Source organism: Triticum aestivum, chromosome 3B (genome assembly GCF_018294505.1).
Source record: "Triticum aestivum cultivar Chinese Spring chromosome 3B, IWGSC CS RefSeq v2.1, whole genome shotgun sequence".
Classification (NCBI taxonomy): domain Eukaryota; kingdom Viridiplantae; phylum Streptophyta; class Magnoliopsida; order Poales; family Poaceae; genus Triticum; species Triticum aestivum.
Genome location: NC_057801.1, coordinates 828,875,457 through 828,897,760, shown reverse-complemented (window position 1 = coordinate 828,897,760; position 22,304 = coordinate 828,875,457). Strand labels below are relative to the sequence as shown.

Here is a 22,304-nt window from a genome sequence, read left to right as displayed (position 1 = left end):
GCCTGGGAGACCTATATTGGATGACAGAGAAGTATGCTTTAGATAATTCAAGTAATTTTTATATCTTAGAAAATAAAATGACATGCATTTTATAAAAGGCTTTGAGCTGTAGTTTTTCCTCCTTTTCTCAAGTAGACACAAAAGTTGAAAATATAGGACCAAATGTTGGATAAACACAGGACATACATGGTTCACAAAGTATGCAACTTTCCAGGCATTCCTTTAGTTGAGCCTCACTGCACCCTTGTTTTTACAAACATTCGAGGAGAGAATTTCTATTGGCAATCAATGCCCAGCAATGGTGGTACCAGTTAATGTAGCTGTAGGTAGAGATTATTTTCTCCAACTAAATCACCCAAACAACACCCTATAGAACGGACTATATAATATCTAGAGCATTTGACAACACTCATATGAGTTAATAAAATTCTGGAGCATTTGACAACACCTGAATGAATTAACAAAAATCTTCCTTCCCAGGCCACCATCTAGAGGAAGGAAGGAACCTGTAACCTGTAGGTAGAGGTGCGAGCAGTAGCCCATGCTCCCAATGTCAATGCCAGGTACTGTATGCCTTTCTTTTCTTTCATATGAACTGAATTTCTGTTAAAACATTGGTAGTTCATATCAGTCTCCTACCTTGAAACAAAAAATTAAAATAGACGTCGAAGACATATTTCAGCAATCGGTACTCCACCGTAATAATAATAGCATGCACTTGCTAGCAAAATATGAACAACTCTTATTGATTTGCATTCTTATAGTTCCCCTATTCAAGATTTAAATAAATAAATATGATGAAAAACAGTATTACATGACAGGAAATAACTACAGTTCTAATCCTGGAGAGGCAGAACCCAAATTCGCTCGGTCAAATCTGGGAAGATGGAGCTCACCGAGGGAGGTTATAGCCAATGCAGTACTCAGTGCGCGCCGGGGTTGCGCCTGAATGCCGTCCAACCGGCGAGGAACCGCGTCGGAGTTGCGCCTTGCACCGTCCCGCCGACGAGCACGAACGCATCAAACAACCAAGTGACTCTGTGCACGGAATACATGTCAAACAATATAAACAATCAGATATGCCATCACAACAGGCGAATAAACATCTAGTAAAAACAGAACAATGTAAGATCCACACTCACCTAAAATGAACCGGGGCATGCCTATATGTGCTCCATTCAAATGCTTAACGCTACACAGATCAGGATGGCAAGGAACAAATCAGGTAGAAAATCAACTCACCCACATCACCAAACAAACAAAAGATATTTTCCCCGGTAACACGAACCTGCAGCCACAACACAATAAGCCTCCTGGAAGTTGAATTTGGCATCGACCTGGATTACGAGCTATGAGAAGGGCTGCTCGGAGATCACGTCTCCTCAGCGACATGTGCCATCTTAGGGAGTCTAAACACCTCTCTCCAGGTCATAGCTGACACCACTACAAACAAAAGGGAAAGGTTTCGATGAGTACAAGTAAAGGAAGAAAAGACCAACAACAATTAAGTAAGTGAATAGTTGCCATACTTTGAGGATACTCTTATCAGAAAAAATGAAGCTAAATATGTAAATAAAAGTTTCAGACCTATCCTCTGTGCAATTATCAGAGTTGTTATTTTTAGTAAGCACAGTATCATTGCTCTCAAATTTGCATATCTGCTTTTGCAGCTGTATCGACCATAAAAAAACGATCCAAAAATTTACCATTAAAGATATTCCACATCACACGTCCATAAATCATTAATCGCACAAAAGAACGAAAAAGACGGGAGGGAGGTGGTATACCAGAATTGGAGAGGTTTCCGGCAAGGAAGTACAACTCTGTACAACGACAGCTACACCTTTGGGATAGCTGTGCGGCACACAAAACATGCTCCTGTCACGGAATTGAGCGCCATGGAGAGGAGAGGTGGCCAGTAGTGCGACAATGAGAGAACACCTACAACAATTGGCAAGTGAGCATAGGCCTAAAATTCATGTAGTTGCATTCTGCAAGACCTAGGTTGTTATTAGAAACTCATAAAGTGATAGGCCTGACAAATAGATGATCTATGAAGAGCAAGAGCGTGTAGAAAGCATCTGATCAATATATATAGGAAAAATCACCTACAAACCGGCGCCATGTCAAATTTTAAACTTGTTCAGAATAAGAATTCATGTGCCTAACAAAAAGATGCCATCCCATAGCAAAGCTTTTCTCTTCTCCTCTCTGTTACCTTGAGTAGTTGCATTAGCTTCTCATATAATTATTTCTACTATATGAAGAGAAGCACTATTTTAATAGATACGTTTGACAGAATTGGCAATAATTCTTTCAACTCAAGACATAAAATAGACAAGCCTTCCAGTATGGGGACTGGTATTTCCTAGCTGCAAGTATTTAGAACCATTGACAGAGCTGCTAATATATTTAGTCACAGAAATCAGCACATATGTAAACAACATATCTAGATTTAGGAACACTACAAACACACGAAGCATAGATCGATAATATCTAATAATCTGTAAATCATAGTTGCTATGGTGTTATCTTTAAGAGACGCATGTGGTCTAATTGAGAAAAACACCTTGTGTGGCCATTCTGCTTGTGTGACCACCCCTGCTCCTCCCGTTTCTTATTTCTGGAAACCATAATTGCAATTCAATATTTGGAAACTCAGATCATTACACCCTTGCCTCGGTTATTGTTGAATCATAGGAGCACAGTAGAAAGAAACAATAAATAAAAAAAGCAAAGGAACAAAATAACCAACATTCCATGCACAAAGGTGAAAGGACCAACAATCATAGGTCCTACAAAGATCCAGAAAAGGAACAAAAGGCATATATCTAGGCTCCACTAAAAACAAGCAGTGAAGGAAGGAAACGACAAACATCCAATGCACAAAGACAAAAATACTTTTGGCCTTTAACAGAAAGGACATGATCTACAAGCAGAACAGAGTGAGGCAAAAAATGCATACTGCCATACAATCCTACACCTAGGTCTGGAAAGAAGAGGAGGGGACAGGAGGAGAAGAGGGGTCGACCTGCAGATCCGTGAACGAAGATGGACGAGGCTGCTAATAGATGATGTGCACGCACAGATCGAAGGAGTCACCGACCAGGGGATTAACCCGAAGGTCATGAATCGTGGACCAATCTGCATGAAAAGAAGATGAAAAAATAAAGATTAGCAACAGCCAATAACCAAAATGGAACAAAATAGTGACATACCTACAGATCGACGAGTGCAGCAGAGGCACGTGCTGTTGAAAGAAGAACATTTGCATTCGTCAACAAAATGTTAGAAGTTAAGCATAACTTGGTAACAACTTTGATTCAGATTTAACAACCTGATCAACTTGATTCATGAAGTCTGTAATGACGGGGTGAGTACCAATACCCGCAGACCAAATAGCCATTCCATACGGCACCAATGTTTCTACACCATATGATTTGCACTTCACCGTAATTGAATCATCGGAGACCTTTATCACTCTGAATCCTGTACTCAACTTGATGCCATCTCTTTGGAACTTTGATTCAGCAAACACAGCTATCCTTTGGTCAAACCTACATGATGAAATAGATATATCATCTCACAATAAACATGGAGAAAAGAGAAGATGTACTGACGCTACAAACAAAGGCATGGATATTGAAACAGTGGGAAATTTTTTCCCTTGTCAAATCAAGCAACCAATTCCCCAATAAAATCACAATATCTACAGTAAGCGTGATTATTTCATAGCAGTTAGGAACATTCATTTTAAAAAGAAAAGGAAGCAGAGGAATAACAGGGAAGAAACCGCCACAATCAAAAAATTACTAACAAGATTTGGTAAGAATTAATCCTACACTGGCATTGCTTGGGGTAAAGTGGTTTTGGCTATCTATCCTGGTAAGGAATCAGTGACTGGGATATATTTTCCACTTCTAGTGACTAAATTGTTTTCCTGAACATGGGAAATATCCCAAATTGTTATTCACTTTTTCCTGAGAGTATTTGAGAATTATCCAGGAGGGGATTTGCTGGGGAGCTCAGTACTTGCAGCATGCATCTTCTAGTCTGCTAGATGTGAGCCAGCTGTACAATCCTCATTATCTGGGAGTGAAGACTGACACACCGATACATTAATTCCCCTGGAGGCTTTTAATTCATACCAAAATATGTTCTTAGCAATGAGAGCCTGACATAATAGTCCTTTGAATATATCATGCAATGCAAGTGAACTATGGCTATTACTGCAGGATCGTTCAACCCACATTATATGGCAATTTAATATCGACTTACGTATTCAATATATGTTCTCCTGATTGAATAATTGTTATCTTCACAAATTGTTCAATTGCAGGATACAGTTTCACCAGATCTTCGACAAAAAAATCGTGCAACTCCGCAGCAAATTCAACCCCTGTAGGTCCACCACCAATAATCACAAAGTGAAGGATCTTCCTTTTCTCCTCTTCACTGATGTTAGGAATTGACGCCCTTTCAAAGCAGTCTATCACGCTCTTCCGAATCTTTTGGGCATCCTCCACTTCCTGGCTTTTACAATGTAAGGCTGTAAGTACAAGATGTGGCTAACAGTCCCATGAATGTAAACTCCATAATACTTTACAGCACGATATATCTGAAGATGTTGCTGAACATTAATTAAACACAATAACTTACATCTGAGGACTGAAACATGAGAGAGAGCAGAACAGTAAAGAGACAACACAATGCTGCACAAGATTTTTACCTTCAGAAAGTGGCAATGCTCCATCACGCTAGGAGTGTTAGATGTATTGACAGCAGCTCCAAGAGCGACAACCAAGTAATCATAATCAAGCATGAAATCGCCATTCCCATCCAAATTAGTGCCGACGGCAGAGCGGCAGTGGACGGCTTTCTTCGTCAGATTGATCTTCAAGCACTCTGCTTCGTAATACGCGGCATCCTTCCCCTTCTGCAAAAAAAATAAGAACAAGAGAAGCAGCCAGCCACTGTGTTAGTCCACAACTCTGCATAACAGCAACCACAAGAGCATCAGATCAATGGCCAAACCGATCAACCGAGTACCTTCTCGAACATCCTCCGTATCGGCTCGACGGCGCAGCGCGCCTCCACGGTGCCCTAGGTGACGCTGGGGAGCAGCAGCGTGAACGCGAAGCAGTTGCGGGGCGAGATGACCTTCACCTCGTAGAGGGAGGAGTCGAGGTTCTTGAGGAAGGAGGTGTCAGCCCAGCCGGTGCCGAGAACCACCCCTTCTTCTTCATGAGAGAGGCAGCAGGGAAACGAGCGCAGGAGAGGAGGGGCTAGGAGATCGAGCGCGGGATCGAGTGGACGGCAGGAATCCACCGCCGCCACGGACGCCATCGCCGGCGCTGCTGATAACGTGGAGCAAGTGGTGTTGGATCTCAGTAAGCAGTTGTCGGTGATGAGTTCAGTCTTGCAGACTTTGGTGAAAACCACAACTCCCCAATCGCAACAGGAGAGACCATCTAGCTCTAGTCAGATTCCAAAACCCCCAACATTACAGCAGGAAGAGATGCAGAATCAGGTGGACAGAACAGAGCAACTCAGGAAACAATTGGAGCTTGAGAAGGAGAAATCCAAACAAATTGAAGAACAACTGCAGAACTTACCTCCTATTAGAACAAACCGAGTTCAGGCACCCCCAGGATATGCACACCCTATCAGAACTGAGACAATACCAAATGTAGGAACTCCCATGACTGCTAGAGATCAGATGCATATACCTGTTTTCAATCAGTATTATCAGAACAATAGAGATAGGCAACTATGGCAAGGCTACTGCAGAACCTACGAACAAGACATGCAGGCACAATTCATGAAGTCATTAACAAAAGGTCCCAAGCTGGATTTTCCAAGATTCGCAGGTGAAGATCCTGTAGGCTGGCTACGATAGTGCAATAAGTATTTTCAAATGTCAGGAGCTCCCGAGGAGTACAAGATATCCATGGCCCAAATGTATGTAATTGGAGATGCAGATGTGTGGTTGAGAAGGTCTGGATTACTGAAAAAGCAGTTGACATGGATGCAGTTTGGAGCTGAGGTGGTCAAACGGTTCTCTGACAAGGGTTCCTATGATCTAACTGAGAAGTTCAATTCAGTCAAGCAGTTGCAGAGTACAGTATCTGAATACACCAAAATGTTTGAAGATTTAATGGCTGATGTTCAAGAGGAAAATCCTGAGCTGGGAGAACTTTGGTTTGTGAGATGCTATGTAAATGGCTTAAGGGATGGGATCAAGTATCAGTTGAGGCCACTTCGTCCTCAAACCCTTACAGATGCTTATTGCTTAGCTAAGGATATAGAGCCTTGTCACCCTCATGTGCCCACAACACCTAAGAAAACAGGGGCAACCTATACCAATTTTTATCAGAAAAACAATTGGTCTACTCCAGGGAAGCAGAGCAATCCTATCCTACCAACACAACTGCCAGTAAGGCAAGCAGAGATACCTGTTAACAATTCCCAGAAGATAAGAAAGGTGGGAGAGTGTTGGAGATGTGGGAACAAATGGATGCATGGCCATAAATGTAAATTAATCCCTAATGTGCACTTGTTGCAACAAGAGGGTGAGGAACAACATCAAGAAGAATTGGAAGATGCAATACAACAAGAACAAATGGAAGCAGTAGAACAAGAAGAACAAGTTATGTTTGTTTCAGCTCATGCTATGGGGCAAAGATTGGCAGTTCCCACCCCAACAATTGTGATACATATCAAGGAGAAGAGAGCAGTTGCTCTACTAGACTCAGGCAGTACAACTTCTTTCATTAATGCACAGTTTGCAGCTAAACTCAATTGCAACATGATTCCAGTAAAACCTAAAGCTATTGAAGTGGCTGGAGGAGGAAAATTACTGTCTACTGCTGTCATACCAAACTGCGAGTTTCAGATAGCAAAAATCAAGTTGTCTCACAATTTCAGAACATTAGACCTGCCCAGTCATGATATTATATTGGGATATGACTGGTTTACTGCAGTAAGTCCAGTTTCCTTTTATATTCCCAAACAGAACTTCAGTTTTACACAACAGGGCCAGAAAACTGTGTCTACTGCCATTTACACAAATCCTGAAACAACCAAGGAAGTACCTGTGGAGAGAGTGCAGAAGCAAATGGAGAAAGGAGTAGAGGTTTTCCTTCTGCAAGTGCACAATGTTTTGATGGAAGCACCTGAAGGAACTAAAACACCCCCTCAAATACAGAAGTTGGTAATGGAATATGCAGACTTATTTGAGGAACCTACTTCACTTCCTCCTCATAGAGCTTTAGATCACAAAATTCCATTAGTACCTGGTGCTAACCCTCCCCATATGAGGCCTTACAGAGTGCCCCAACACCAAAAGAAGGAAATGGAGGAGCAGATCAAGAAGCTGCTGGCAGCACACCTAATTAGGCACAGTCAGAGTCCATATGCTGCTCCAGTACTATTGGTCAAAAAGAAGGACAACTCCATGAGATTATGTACTGACTTCAGGAGGTTGAACTCCTTGACAATTAAAAACAAATTTCCTATTCCAGCCATTGAGAACTTGTTGGATGAGCTACATGGAGCTAAATATTTCTCTAAATTGGACCTGAGATCTGGGTATCACCAAATTAGGATGCATCCAGAAGACATACACAAAACAGCTTTCAGAACTTTTTTAGGCCACTTTGAATATCTGGTGCTGCCTTTTGGGTTGTCTAATGCACCTGGCACCTTCCAGGAACTGATGAACACTATCTTTGGGCCTTACCTGAGGAAATTTGTGTTAGTTTTCTTTGATGACATTCTCATTTATAGCAGAAACCTCAAGGAACACTTAGAGCACATTAAGATTGTAATGGAGGTGTTGAGAGAAAACAAGCTATTTGCAAAGCTCTCCAAGTGTGTGTTTGCAGTGCAACAAGGGGAATACCTGGGGCATGTCATTTCAGAAAAAGGAGTTGCAACTGACCCTCAAAAAATTGCTGCTATTGCTGAGTGGCCCACTCCTGACACAGTTACTAAAGTGAGAAGTTCCCTAGGCCTACCTGGGTATTATAGGAGGTTTATCAAAGGGTATGGTATAATTTGCAGACCACTGCATGATTTACTGAAAAAAGGCCAATTCCAGTGGACACAAGTGCATGATCAAGCTTTTTCTCAACTGAAACAAGCACTTACTACAACACCAGTATTGGCACTTCCCAATTTCAGTAAACCATTTGTGTTAGAAACTGATGCCTCAGGAAAAGGAATTGGAGCTGTACTAATGCAAGATGGCCAACCAATCTCTTACTATAGCTCAGCCCTTTGCCCTAGAAATGCAGCACTTTCCACTTATGAGAAAGAAGCACTGGCTATTCTGGAAGCACTTAAAAGGTGGAGGCATTATTTGCTAGGCAATGAAGTGGTGATTAAAACTAATCAGCAGTCCTTGAAGTTCATTACAGATCAGAAAATCACTGAAGGGGTGCAACATAAACTCATGATGAAGTTGCTAGAGTTCAACTCTACAATACAATATAAAAAGGGGGTGGAAAACAGAGTGGCTGATGCACTTTCAAGGCTCATTCCTAAGTGTTTTGCTATTTCTGCTGTCACTCCTACTTGGGCTGAAGAACTAATAACTAGTTATCACCAGGATCAACACACAAGGAATCTGATGGAACAGTTATTGGTGCAAAAACAGAGCACAAATTCTGACTACATAATACATGCTGGGGTCATAAGGTACAAAGGAAAATTATTAGTGGGCAACTCAGTGGAACTCAGAAAAAACTAATAACAGCTCTACACAATTCCCCTGTGGGTGGACACTCAGGAAGAAGGGCTACTTATCATAGAGTTAAAGGCATTTTGTATTGGCCTGGGCTGAAAGCTGATGTAGAAAATTTCATTGCTGCTTGTCCCATATGCCAAAGAGCAAAGCATGAAACTTGCCTACAACCAGGGTTGCTTGATCCCCTGCCTGTAGCAGACATGGCCTGGCAACACATAACAATGGACTTTGTGGAAGGTTTGCCTAAATCCAATGGCAAAGATGTGATTATGGTAGTGGTGGATAGGTTTACAAAATACAGTCACTTTATTCCTCTGTCTCATCCTTATTCGGTTTTATCTGTGGCTCAAGCATTTGTGGACAACATTGTCAAACTGCATGGACCTCCAAAGCTAATTATATCTGACAGAGACAGGATTTTTACCAGTAAATTATGGAAGGATATATTTACTGCCTTAAAAGTGGAGCTGAGGTACAGTACATCATACCACCCCAGACTGATGGACAGACAGAGAGGGTGAATCAATGCTTAGAGACATACTTGAGATGCATGGCTACTGATCAGCCTCACAAGTGGTTAGCTTGGCTTTCACTAGCTGAGTACTAGTACAATTCTACCTATCACACCACTCTCAAAATGTCCCCCTTTCAGGCCTTGTCTGGATTTCCTCCACCCTTAATATCAGAGCTTGCAATTCCTGGCCCTGAGGATGAGGAAGCACATGATTTTCTCTCCTCCAAATAGTAGATGTTGGAACATTTGAAGGAGAATTTGTGCAAAGCTCAACACAGAATGAAGAGATATGCAGATCTTAAGAGAGTGGAAAGAATCTTCTCAGTGGGAGACATGGTTTACTTGAAAATGGCTCCATACCGACTGGCTGCATTTGGATTCAGAGGTGCCTTAAAACTTTAGAATAAGTATTATGGCCCTTTTCTTATTATCCAAAAGGTGGGAAACTCAGCATATAAGCTCCAATTTCCCCAGGGGGTGCAGATACATCCAGTTTTCCATGTCAGTCAGCTCAAGAAACACATTGGCGACAAGACAATTCCCAGTCCCATGCTACCCATGGTAAATGCAGACGGCACCATCAAAACTGGTCCGGCAGTAGTTCTTCAAGTCAGACAGATACCACGCAACAACTTGCCTGTTGTGCAGTGATTGATCCAGTGGCAAAACCTGTCAGAAGAGGAGGCCACCTGGGAAGATGCAAATTTTATCAAATACTCATTCCCAGAGTTCTTCAGAACAACTACTCAAGCGTGGAGGGAGGCAGCAACAACGACGTGAGTGTTGGGGAACGTTGCAGAAAATTAAATTTTTTCCTACGGTTTCACCAAGATCCATCTATGAGTTCATCTAAGCAACGAGTCAAGGGAGTGAGTTTGCATCTACATACCACTTGTAGATTGCGTACGAAAGCGTTAGAGGGAGCGGTGATGATGGAGTCGTACTCGCCATGATTCAGATCACCGGAGATCCTAGCGCCGAACGGACGGCACCTCCGCGTTCAACACACGCACGGAGCGTGTGACGTCTCCTCCTTGTTGATCTAGCAAGGGGGAAGGAGAGGTTGATGATGACGGCTCCAGCAGCAGCACACCGGCGTGGTGGTGGTGGAACATCAGCACTCCGGCAGGGCTTCACCAAGCACGTGATGGAGGAGGAAGAGGTGTAGCAGGGGGAGGGGGCGCCAGGACTTCAGGGTGCAGCTGCCCCTCTCCCCCTCCCTTTATATAGGCCCCCAGGGGGGGCGCCGGCCCTGGGAGATTCAATCTCCCAAGGGGGCGGCGGCCAAGGGGGGAGGAGTGCCCCCCAAGGCATGTGGTGCGCCCCCCCACCCTAGGGTTTCAACCCTAGGCGCAGGGGGTGGGACTAGCGGGGCGCACCAGCCCACTATGGGCTGGCTCCTCTCCCACTTAAGCTCATGGGGCCCTCCGGGATGGGTGGCCCCACCCGGTGGACCCCCGGGACCCTTCCGGTGGCCCCGGTACAATACCGGGTGACCCCGAAACTTTCCCGATGGCCGAAATACCACTTCCTATATATAATTCTTTACCTCCGGACCATTCCGAAACTCCTCGTGACGTCCGGGATCTCATCCGGGACTCCGAACAACATTCGGTATACTGCATACTCATATTCATACAACCCTAGCATCACCGAACCTTAAGTGTGTAGACCCTACGGGTTCGGGAGACACGTAGTCATGACCGAGACGGCTCTCGGGCAATAACCAACAGCAGGATCTGGATACCCATGTTGGCTCCCACATGCTCCTCGATGATCTCATCGGATGAACCACGATGTCGAGGATTAGAACAACCCCGTATACAATTCCCTTTGTCATTCGGTACGTTACATGCCCGAGACTCGATCGTCGGTATCCCAATACCTCGTTCAGTCTCGTTACCGGCAAGTCACTTTACTCGTACCGTAATGCATGATACCGTGACCAAACACTTGGTCACTTTGAGCTCATTGTGATGATGCATTGCCGAGTGGGCCCAGAGATACCTCTCCGTCATACGGAGTGACAAATCCCAGTCTCGATCCGTGTCAACCCAACAGACACTTTCGGAGATACCTGTAGTGCACCTTTATAGTCACCCAGTTATGTTGTGACGTTTGGTACACCCAAAGCACTCTTACGATATCCGGGAGTTACACGATCTCATGGTCTAAGGAAGAGATACTTGACATTGGAAAAGCTCTAGCAAAACGAACTACACGATCTTGTGCTATGCTTAGGATTGGGTCTCGTCCATCACATCATTCTCCTAATGATGTGATCCCGTTGTCAATGACATCTAATGTCCATAGTCAGAAACCATGACTATCTGTCGACCAACGAGCTAGTCAACTAGAGGCTCACTAGGGACATGTTATGGTCTATGTATTCACACATGTATTACAATTTCCGGATAATACAGTTATAGCATGAATAAAAGACAATTATCATGAACAAGGAAATATAATAATAACCCCTTTTATTATTGCCTCTAGGGCATATTTCCAACAGTCTCCCACTTGCAGTAGAGTCAATAATCTAGTTACATTGTGATGAATCGAACACCCATAGAGTTTTGGTGTTGATCATGTTTTGCTCGCGAGAGAGGTTTAGTCAACGGATCTGCGACATTCAGATCCGTATGTACTTTGCAAATATCTATGTCTCCATCTTGAACATTTTCTCGGATGGATTTGAAACGACGCTTGATGTGCCTGGTCTTCTTGTGAAACCTGGGCTCCTTGGCAAGGGCAATAGCTCCAGTGTTGTCACAGAAGAGTTTGATCGGCCCCGACGCATTGGGTATGACTCCTAGGTCGGTGATGAAATCCTTCACCCAAATAGCTTCATGCGCTGCCTCCGAGGCTGCCATGTACTCCGCTTCACATGTAGATCCCGCCACGACGCTCTGCTTGCAGCTACACCAGCTTACTGCTCCACCATTCAACATATACACGTATCCGGTTTGTGACTTAGAGTCATCCAGATCTGTGTCGAAGCTAGCGTCGACGTAACCCTTTACGACGAGCTCTTCGTCACCTCCATAAACGAGAAACATGTCCTTTGTCCTTTTCAGGTACTTCAGGATATTCTTGACCGCTGTCCAGTGTTCCTTGCCGGGATTACTTTGGTACCTTCCTACCAAACTTACGGCAAGGTTTACATCAGGTCTGGTACACAGCATGGCATACATAATAGATCCTATGGCTGAGGCATAGAGGATGACGCTCATCTCTTCTTTATCTTTTGCCGTGGTCGGGCATTGAGCCGAGCTCAATCTCACACCTTGTAGTACAGGCAAGAACCCTTTCTTGGACTGATCCATTTTGAACTTCTTCAAAATTTTATCAAGGTATGTGCTTTGTGAAAGACCTATGAGGCGTCTTGATCTATCCCTATAGATCTTTATGCCTAATATGTAAGCAGCTTCTCCAAGATCCTTCATTGAAAAACACTTATTCAAGTAGGCCTTAATACTGTCCAAGAATTCTATATTATTTCCCATCAAAAGTATGTCATCTACATATAATATGAGAAATGCTACAGAGCTCCCACTCACTTTCTTGTAAACGTAGGCTTCTCCATAAGTCTGCATAAACCCAAACGCTTTGATCATCTCATCAAAGCGAATGTTCCAACTCCGAGATGCTTGCACCAGCCCATAAATGGATCGTTGGAGCTTGCATACTTTGTCAGCGTTCTTAGGATCGACAAAACCTTCCCGCTGCATCATATACAGTTCTTCCTTAAGATGCCTGTTAAGGAATGCCGTTTTGACGTCCATCTGCCATATCTCATAATCATAGTATGCGGCAATTGCTAACATGATTCGGACGGACTTAAGCTTCGCTACGGGAGAGAAAGTCTCATCATAGTCAATCCCTTGAACTTGCCGATAACCCTTAGCGACAAGTCGAGCTTTATAGATGGTGACATTACCATCCGCGTCCGTCTTGTTCTTAAAGATCCATTTGTTTTCTATCGCTTGCCGATCATCGGGCAAGTCAGTCAAAGTCCATACTTTGTTTTCATACATGGATTCTATCTCGGATTTCATGGCTTCAAGCCATTTGTTGGAATCTGGGCCCTCTATCACTTCTTCATAGTTCGAAGGTTCACCGTTGTCTAACAACATGATTTCCAGGACAGGGTTGCCATACCACTCTGGTGCGGAACGTGTCCTTGTGGACCTACGAAGCTCAGTAGTAACTTGATCAGAAGTACCTTGATCATCATCATTATTTTCCTCTTCAGTTGGTGTAGGCATCACAGGAACATTTTCCTGAGCTGCACTACTATCCTGTTCAAGAGGTAGTACTTCATCGAGTTATACTTTCCTCCCACTTACTTCTTTCGAGAGAAACTCTTTTTCCAGAAAGGATCCGTTCTTGGCAACAAAGATCTTGCCCTCGGATCTTAAGTAGAAGGTATACCCAATGGTTTCCTTAGGGTATCCTATGAAGACGCATTTTTCCGACTTGGGTTCGAGCTTTTCAGGTTGAAGTTTCTTGACATAAGCATCGCATCCCCAAACTTTTAGAAACGACAGCTTAGGTTTCTTCCCAAACCATAATTCATACGGTGTCGTCTCAACGGATTTAGACGGTGCCCTATTTAAAGTGAATGTAGCTGTCTCTAGAGCGTATCCCGAAAATGATAGCGGTAAATCGGTAAGAGACATCATAGACCGCACCATATCCAATAGAGTGCGATTATGATGTTCGGACACACCGTTACGCTGAGGTGTTCCAGGCGGCGTGAGTTGTGAAATGATTCCACATTTTCTTAAGTGTGTACCAAATTCGTGACTTAAATATTCTCCTCCACGATCCGATCGTAAGAATTTTATCTTTTGGTCACGTTGATTCTCTACCTCATTTTGAAATTCCTTGAACTTTTCAAAGGTCTCAGACTTGTGTTTCATCAAGTAGACATACCCATATCTACTCAAGTCATCAGTGAGAGTGAGAACATAACGATATCCTCCGCGAGCCTCAACGCTCATTGGACTGCACACATCGGTATGTATGATTTCCAACAAGTTGGTTGCTCGCTCCATTGTTCCGGAGAACGGAGTCTTGGTCATCTTGCCCATGAGGCATGGTTCGCATGTGTCAAATGATTCATAATCGAGAGACTCCAAAAGTCCATCAGCATGGAGCTTCTTCATGCGCTTGACACCAATGTGACCAAGGCGGCAGTGCCACAAGTATGTGGGACTATCGTTATCAACTTTACATCTTTTGGTATTCACGCTATGAATATGTGTAACATTACGATCGAGATTCATTAAGAATAAACCATTGACCATAGGGGCATGACCATAAAACATATCTCTCATATAAATAGAACAACCATTATTCTCGGATTTAAATGAGTAGCCATCTCGTATCAAACGAGATCCAGATACAATGTTCATGCTCAAACTTGGCACCAAATAACAATTATTAAGGTTTATAACTAACCCCGTAGGCAAATGTAGAGGTAGCGTGCCGACGGCGATCACATCGACCTTGGAACCATTCCCGACGCGCATCGTCACCTCGTCCTTCGCCAGTCTCCGCTTATTCCGCAGCTCCTGCTGTGAGTTACAAATATGAGCAACGGCACTGGTATCAAATACCCATGAGTTACTACGAGTACTGGTAAGGCACACATCAATTACATGTATATCAAATATACCTTTAGTGTTGCCGGCCTTCTTATCCGCTAAGTATTTGGGGCAGTTCCGCTTCTAGTGACCCTTCCCCTTGCAATAAAAGCACTCAGTCTCAGGCTTGGGTCCATTCTTTGACTTCTTCCCGGCAGCTGGCTTACCGGGCGCGGCAACATCTTTGCCGTCCTTCTTGAAGTTCTTCATACCCTTGCCCTTCTTGAACTTAGTGGTCTTATTGACCATCAACACTTGATGTTCTTTCTTGATTTCAACCTCTGCCGACTTCAGCATTGAAAATACTTTAGGAATGGTCTTCACCATCCCCTGCATATTATAGTTCATCACAAAGCTCTTGTAGCTTGGTGGGAGCGACTGAAGGATTCTGTCAATGACCGCCTCATCCGGGAGGTTAATGTCCAGCTGGGACAGGCGGCTGTGCAACCCAGACATTTTGAGTATATGCTCACTGACAGAACTGTTTTCCTCCATCTTACAACTATAGAACTTGTCGGAGACTTCATATCTCTCGACCCGGGCATGAGCTTGGAAAACTAGTTTCAGCTCCTCGAACATCTCATATGCTCCGTGTTGCTCAAAACGCTTTTGGAGCCCTGGTTCTAAGCTGTAAAGCATGCCGCACTGAATGAGGGAGTAATCATCAACACGTGTCTGCCAAACGTCCAAATCGTCTTGCAGTGCTGGGAGAGCAGGTGGGTCACCTAACGGTGCTTCAAGGACATATGCTTTCTTGGCAGCTATGAGGATGATCCTAAGGTTCCGGACCCAGTCCGTATAGTTGCTGCCATCATCTTTCAGCTTGGTTTTCTCTAGGAACGCGTTGAAGTTCATGTTGACATGAGCGTTGGCCATTTGATCTGCAAGATATATTTTGCAAAGATTTTAGACTAAGTTCATGATAATTAAGTTCATCCAATCAAATTATTTAATGAACTCCCACTCAGATTTTACATCCCCTTAGTCATCTAAGTGTTACACGATCCGAGTTGACTAGGCCGTGTCCGATCATCACGTGAGACGGACTAGTCATCGTCGGTGAACATTCTCATGTTGATTGTATCTTCCATACGACTCGTGTTCGACCTTTCGGTCTCCGTGTTCCGAGGCCATGTCTGTACATGCTAGGCTCGTCAAGTTAACCCTAAGTGTTTTGCATGTGTAAAACTGTCTTACACCCATTGTATGTGAACGTAAGGATCTATCACACCCGATCATCACGTGGTGCTTCGAAACGACGAACTTTAGCAACGATGCACAGTTAGGGGAGAACACTTCTTGAAATTGTTGCAAGGGATCATCTTATTTACTACCGTCGTTCTAAGTAAACAAGATGCATAAAACATAATAAACATCACATGCAATTATATAAAGTAGTGACATGATATGGCCAATATCATATAGCTCCTTTGATCTTCATCTTCGGGGCTCCATGATCATCTTGTCACCGGCATGACACCATGATCTCCATCATCATGATCTCCATCACCGTGTCTTCATGAAGTTGTCACGCCAACGACTACTTCTACTTCTATGACTAACGCGTTTAGCAATAAAGTAAAGTAGTTTACATGGCGTTCTTCAATGACACACAGGTCATACAAAAAATAAAGACAACTCCTATGGCTCCTGCCGGTTGTCATACTCATCGACATGCAAGTCGTGATTCCTATTACAAGAACATGATCTCATACATCACAATATATCATTCATCATTCATCACAACTTCTGGCCATATCACATCACATGACAATTGCTGCAAAAACAAGTTAGACGCCCTCTAATTGTTGTTGCATCTTTTACGTGGCTGCAATTGGGTTCTAGCAAGAACGTTTTCTTACCTACGAATAACCACAACGTGATTTTGTCAACTTCTATTTACCCTTCATAAGGCCCCTTTTCATCGAATCTGCTCCAACTAAAGTGGGAGAGACAGACACCCGCCAGCCACCTTATGCAACTAGTGCATGTTAGTCGGTGGAACCGGTCTCACGTAAGCGTACGTGTAAGGTTGGTCCAGGACGCTTCATCCCACAATACCGCTGAAGCAAGATAAGACTAGTAGCGGCAAGCAAGTTGACAAGATCTACGCCCACAACAAAATTGTGTTCTACTCGTGTAATAGAGAACTATGACCTAGCTCATGATGCCACTGTTGGGGAACGTTGCAGAAAATTAAAATTTTTCCTACGGTTTCACCAAGATCCATCTATGAGTTCATCTAAGCAACGAGTCAAGGGTGTGAGTTTGCATCTACATACCACTTGTAGATCGCGTACGGAAGCGTTAGAGGGAGCGGTGATGATGGAGTCGTACTCGCCGTGATTCAGATCACCGGAGATCCTAGCGCCGAACGGACGACACCTCCACGTTCAACACACGTACGGAGCGTGTGACGTCTCCTCCTTCTTGATCCAGCAAGGGGGAAGGAGAGGTTGATGATGATGGCTCCAGCAGCAGCACAACGGCGTGGTGGTGGTGGAACAGCAGCACTCCGGCAGGGCTTCGCCAAGCACGTGACGGAGGAGGAAGAGGTGTAGCAGGGGGAGGGGGCGCCAGGACTTCAGGGTGCGGCTGCCCCTCTCCCCCTCCCTTTATATAGGCCCCCAGGGGGGGCGCCGGCCCTGGGAGATTCAATCTCCCAAGGGGGCAGCGGCCAAGGGGGGAGGAGTGCCCCCCAAGGCATGTGGTGCGCCCCCCACCCTAGGGTTTCAACCCTAGGCGCAGGGGGTGGGCCTAGGGGGGCGCACCAGCCCACTATGGGCTGGCTCCTCTCCCACTTCAGCCCATGGGGCCCTCCGGGATGGGTGGCCCCACCCGGTGGACCCCCGGGACCCTTCCGGTGGTCCCGGTACAATACCGGGTGACCCCGAAACTTTCCCGATGGCCGAAATACCACTTCCTATATATAATTCTTTACCTCCGGACCATTCCGAAACTCCTCGTGATGTCCGGGATCTCATCCGGGACTCCGAACAACATTCGGTATACTGCATACTCATATTCATACAACCCTAGCGTCATCGAACCTTAAGTGTGTAGACCCTACGGGTTCGGGAGACACGTAGTCATGACCGAGACGGCTCTCGGGCAATAACCAACAGCGGGATCTGGATACCCATGTTGGCTCCCACATGCTCCTCGATGATCTCATCGGATGAACCACGATGTCGAGGATTAGAACAACCCCGTATACAATTCCCTTTGTCATTCGGTATGTTACATGCCCGAGACTCGATCGTCGGTATCCCAATACCTCGTTCAGTCTCGTTACCGGCAAGTCACTTTACTCGTATTGTAATGCATGATCCCGTGACCAAACACTTGGTCACTTTGAGCTCATTGTGATGATGCATTACCGAGTGGGCCCAGAGATACCTCTCCATCATACGGAGTGACAAATCCCAGTCTCGATCCGTGTCAACCCAACAGACACTTTCGGAGATACCTGTAGTGCACCTTTATAGTCACCCAGTTACGTTGTGACGTTTGGTACACCCAAAGCACTCTTACGGTATCCAGGAGTTACACGATCTCATGGTCTAAGGAAGAGATACTTGACATTGGAAAAGCTCTAGCAAAACGAACTACACGATCTTGTGCTATGCTTAGGATTGGGTCTCGTCCATCACATCATTCTCCTAATGATGTGATCCCGTTGTCAATGACATCTAATGTCCATAGTCAGAAACCATGACTATCTGTCGACCAACGAGCTAGTCAACTAGAGGCTCACTAGGGACATGTTATGGTCTATGTATTCACACGTGTATTACGATTTTCGGATAATACAGTTATAGCATGAATAAAAGACAATTATCATGAACAAGGAAATATAACAATAACCCCTTTTATTATTGCCTCTAGGGCATATTTCCAACAGTGAGGACTCGTCGTAACTCAAGAAGGGGGCAATGTCAAGTGTCGACAAGTTCAGTTAACTGTAGAAGTTCAGAAAAACGCTTCACTGCAACCAACAACCAGGATCGCTCCTCACCAGCGCTTCGTCGCGAACCATTGATCGCTTAATTACTGTTAGGAGCCCGTTATTGTTACTTTTCACGGTCTTGCCGGGTAAATGGATTCCCTATAAATACAGCCGGGGTGTGGCTGTCATCGGCATCTATCTCTTTCCAGAAAATTGCCGTAATGGCTCATCATACTCTCGTATAGTTCATACTTTTGCAATACAAAAGGGGATCTGATAGAGAGTTCAGACACCAATTCGGGTCATATACTTCTGATATTCGCATAGAACATAGCTAGGTCCTTACAAAGTGGTATTCAAAGCAGTCGATCCTTGGCGGAGAGGTGAATTGAGGAAAATTTTCCGATCGGGTTTCCCCCCACCCTTTTTCTCCCACCCTTCTTCGCAATCGGCGGCGGTGCCTGCGGGCGCGTGGCGGCGGGGTTGCGGGAGTTGGCGGCGGTGAAATTCGAGCACAGATTTGTCGAGCAGAGTCGGTTGATCGGGTAAACTGCTCGATTGGTAAAATTCCGAGCTCTAGCACAGATCCGTGTGCTACGACGGCGTGGATCATGGCGGCGGCAGGATCAGAGGCAAGGGCAGGGTTGCTGGGGAGATCCAATGGTAAAATTCCTCACCCAAATCTCTGATCAAGTGATGGGGCGAACTAAAGCTATCGCTGAAGCGGATTTGCAAGAAGTGTTGGGCCTTCGGGATGATTTTGGAGATTTACAGTAGGAGAGCATACATCTGCGTTCGGAGATGACCAAATTGCAGGAGGAAATGCAGTCGATGAGTGGCAAACAAGGGGAAATCTCAAAGCATGTGGGTAACATGGAGCAAGTGGTGTTGGATCTCAATAAGCAGCTGTCGGCGATGAGTTCAGTCTTGCAGACTTTGGTGAAAACCACAGCTCCCCAATCACAACAGGAGAGACCATCTAGCTCTAGTCAGATTCCAAAAACCCCAACATTACAGCAAAAAGAGATGCAGAATCAGGTGGACAGAACAGAGCAACTCAGGAAACAATTGGAGCTTGAGAAGGAGAAATCCAAACAAATTGAAGAACAACTGCAGAACTTACCTCCTATTAGAACAAACCGAGTTCAGGCACCCCCAGGATATGCACACCCTATCAGAACTGAGACAATACCAAATGTAGGAACTCCCATGACTGCTAGAGATCAAATGCATACACCTATTTTCAATCAGTATTATCAGAACAACAGAGATAGGCAACTATGGCAAGGCTACTGCAGAACCTACGAACAAGACATGCAGGCACAATTCATGAAGTCATTAACAAAAGGTCCCAAGCTGGATTTTCCAAGATTCGCAGGTGAAGATCCTGTAGGCTGGCTACGACAGTGCAGTAAGTATTTTCAAATGTCAGGAGCTCCCGAGGAGTACAAGATATCCCTGGCCCAAATGTATGTAATTGGATATGCAGATGTGTGGTTGAGAAGGTCTGGTTTCCTAAAAAGCAGTTAACATGGAAGCAGTTTGGAGCTGAGGTGGTCAAACGGTTCTCTGACAAGGGTTCCTATGATCTAACCGAGAAGTTCAATTCAATCAAGCAGTTACAGAGTACAGTATCTGAATACACCAAAATGTTTGAAGATTTAATGGCTGATGTTCAAGAGGAAAATCCTGAGCTGGGAGAACTTTAGTTTGTGAGATGCTATGTAAATGGCTTAAGGGATGGTATCAAGTATCAGTTGAGGCCACTTCGTCCTCAAACCCTTACAGATGCTTATTGCTTAGCTAAGGATATAGAGCCTTGTCACCCTCATGTGCCCACAACACCTAAGAAAACAGGGGCAACCTATACCAATTTTTATCAGAAAAACAATTGGTCTACTCCAGGGAAGCAGAGCAATCCTATCCTACCAACACAACTGCCAGTAAGGCAAGCAGAGATACCTGTTAACAATTCCCAGAAGATAAGAAAAGTGGGAGAGTGTTGGAGATGTGGGGACAAATGGATGCATGGCCATAAATGTAAATTAATCCCTAATGTGCACTTGTTGCAACAAGAGGGTGAGGAACAACAGCAAGAAGAATTGGAAGATGCAATACAACAAGAACAAATGGAAGCAGTAGAACAAGAAGAACAAGTTATGTTTGTTTCAGCTCATGCTATGGGGCAAAGATTGGCAGTTCCCACCCCAACAATTGTGATACATATCAAGGGGAAGAGAGCAGTTGCTCTACTAGACTCAGGCAGTACAACTTCTTTCATTAATGCACAGTTTGCAGCTAAACTCAATTGCAACATGATTCCAGTAAAACCTAAAGCTATTGAAGTGGCTGGAGGAGGAAAATTACTGTCCTGTTGTCATACCAAACTGTGAGTTTCAAATAGCAAAAATCAAGTTGTCTCACAATTTCAGAACATTAGACCTGGCCAGTCATGATGTTATATTGGGATATGACTGGTTTACTGCAGTAAGTCCAGTTTCATTTGATATTCCCAAACAGAACTTCAATTTTACACAACAGGGCCAGAAAACTGTGTCTACTGCCATTTACACAAATCCTGAAACAACCAAGGAAGTACCTGTGGAGAGAGGGCAGAAGCAAATGGAGAAAGGAGCAGAGGTTTTCCTTCTGCAAGTGCACAATGTTTTAATGGAAGCACCTGAAGGAACTAAAACACCCCCTCAAATATAGAAGTTGGTAATGGAATATGCAGACTTATTTGAGGAACCTACTTCACTTCCTCCTCATAGAGCTTTAGATCACAAAATTCCATTAGTACCTGGTGCTAACCCTCCCCATATGAGGCCTTACAGAGTGCCCCAACACCAAAAGAAGGAAATGGAGGAGCAGATCAAGAAGCTGCTGGCAGCACACCTAATTAGGCACAGTCAGAGTCCATATGCTGCTCCAGTACTATTGGTCAAAAAGAAGGACAACTCCATGAGATTATGTACTGACTTCAGGAGGTTGAACTCCTTGACAATTAAAAACAAATTTCCTATTCCAGTCATTGAGGACTTGTTGGATGAGCTACATGGAGCTAAATATTTCTCTAAATTGGACATGAGATCTGGGTATCACCAAATTAGGATGCATCGAGAAGACATACACAAAACAACTTTCAGAACTTTTTTAGGCCACTTTGAATATCTGGTGATGCCTTTTGGGTTGTCTAATGCACCTGGCACCTTCCAGGAACTGATGAACACTATCTTTGGGCCTTATCTGAGGAAATTTGTGTTAGTTTTCTTTGATGACATTCTCATTTACAGCAGAAACCTCAAGGAACACTTAGAGCACATTAAGATTGTAATGGAGGTGTTGAGAGAAAACAAGCTATTTGCAAAGCTCTCCAAGTGTGTGTTTGCAGTGCAACAAGTGGAATACCTGGGGCATGTCCTTTCAGAAAAAGGAGTTGCA

The 22,304-nt window shown here is 44.3% G+C and overlaps 1 pseudogene; it reads right to left on the bottom strand.

Annotated features, from left to right (window-relative positions):
* Positions 1-3,125: 3,125 nt before the first annotated feature.
* LOC123068056 (external alternative NAD(P)H-ubiquinone oxidoreductase B1, mitochondrial-like) lies at positions 3,126-5,346 on the bottom strand (annotated as a pseudogene).
* Between the last annotated feature and the right edge of the window lie 16,958 nt (positions 5,347-22,304).